Source organism: Octodon degus, unplaced genomic scaffold, assembly GCF_000260255.1.
Source record: "Octodon degus isolate 3935 unplaced genomic scaffold, OctDeg1.0 scaffold00139, whole genome shotgun sequence".
Taxonomy (NCBI): domain Eukaryota; kingdom Metazoa; phylum Chordata; class Mammalia; order Rodentia; family Octodontidae; genus Octodon; species Octodon degus.
The window spans coordinates 1294227-1296036 of NW_004524715.1; the positions used below are offsets into that span (position 1 = coordinate 1294227).

A 1810-nucleotide genomic window follows, 5' to 3' on the forward strand; every position below is an offset into this window, starting at 1 on the left:
TGGAAAAATAGATGCATCTTGAGACCATAAAATTTGAAATGAATGAGACATATTTCTCATATGAAAAACATAAATTATAAATAAAAAGGAAAATTAAAGATAGATAGTATCAAGGAGGCAGATGGCTATTTCTCACTTGGTAAGGGAATCAAAAGATGGAGGGAAGGAGAGAAGAGGAAGAAGGAATACATTTGTATTACCTACATGTTCCAACTCCACACAGTAAATGTCAACATTGAATATTGCTAGCTTATACTCACAAAATAAAATAAAAAGTCAATATTACAATGAATGGGGCTAAAATTTGAAGGATAGTCATTACTCAAAACATCTCATTTCCAATGAATTGGAGAATGTAGAAATGGATGAATTTCTAGACATATATGAACACATAAAATGGATAAAGATATTAAAACCCTGACTACTGTAATAACAATGAAATTGAGGCAGTGATAAAAACCCTATTAACTAAGAAAAGTGCAGGACCCAAAAGACTCACTGGTAAATGTTAACAGAACTTCACAGAAGAATTAATGCAAAGACTCCTCAAATTCTTTCATGAAATCAATAGAAAACAAACACTGCCAGAATTACTCCTTAAATCTAATTTTGACTTGATGCCAGTACCAGAGCAGGATTTAACAAAAAAGTAAACAACAATCAATATTCCATTGCTTCTCAGCCTTTTGGCTAAGATCAAGTGTAGTATCCTAAAAAACATAGATGCAAAAATCCTTAGGAAGATACTTTCAAGCAGAACACAACACATCATTGACAACACTCTGAATCATAATCTTGTTTCATCACAGGGGTGCAAGGATGGTTCAATATCAGTAAAACAATAAATTTAAATTATCCCCTAAACATAAATAAGGATAAAAAAAATCCAATATCTATTAATGATAAAAATCTTGATGAAAATTGGCACAAAACAACCTTGCCTTAAGCTGATTAAAACTATCTAAGATGAACTCACTGGCAGCAATATACTAAAAGGGGAAAAACTGAAATCATTTTTTAAAAAATCAGGTACATAGGATCCACTTTCATGCCTCCTTTTCAGTAAAAGACTCAAAACTTTAGCCAAAGCAATAAGGAAAGAGAAAGATATAAATGGGATTGAAATAAGAGAGGAAGAAGTGAAACATTCTCTATTTGCCAGTGTCATAGCCCTTCACATAGAAATTCCATAAAATGCCATCTAGAGTTAATAATTTCAGCAAAGTGACAGAATAAAAATAAGCACACAATATTAGCAGTATGCTTGTAAAGAAGGAATAACTCCACTAAGAAATAAATCAGAAAAACAATCAGATTCACAGTACTTTTAAAATATTATATAATTAGAAATTAATGCATCCCAAGAAGTGGAACTCTACAATGAATCTATATTGCTATGAAAAGGAGTTGAACAGAATATTAGAAAACAGAATGCTATTTTGTAGGCCCAAGTAATATAATAGAAATGTCCATATTACTACAAGTGATTTGCATAATTAATGCAATCCAGGTAGCTTTCTTTTTCAAGAACTAAAAAATTAAAAACTGAAATTTATATGGAACTAGTAGAGATCCTGAATAGCCAAAGCCCTGTCCTATAAAATAAGAGCAATGGGGAAGACATTAAAATCTTACTCTTCAAGTTATACTACAAAGCTGGAGTATTAAAAACATCTTGGTACTGACCCAAAAAACAGACTCATTGAAGAATGGAGTAGAATAGAAGATACAGACACAACCCCAAGCGTATTTAGCCATCTGATTTTGGCAAAGGGCCAAAACTATATGCTGAAGAAAAGATAGCTAGAAA

At 31.6% G+C, this 1810-nt stretch overlaps 1 pseudogene; it reads left to right on the top strand.

Moving 5' to 3' along the window:
* Positions 1-670: 670 nt before the first annotated feature.
* On the top strand, positions 671-737 carry LOC111812735 (annotated as a pseudogene).
* The last annotated feature ends 1073 nt before the right edge of the window (positions 738-1810 follow it).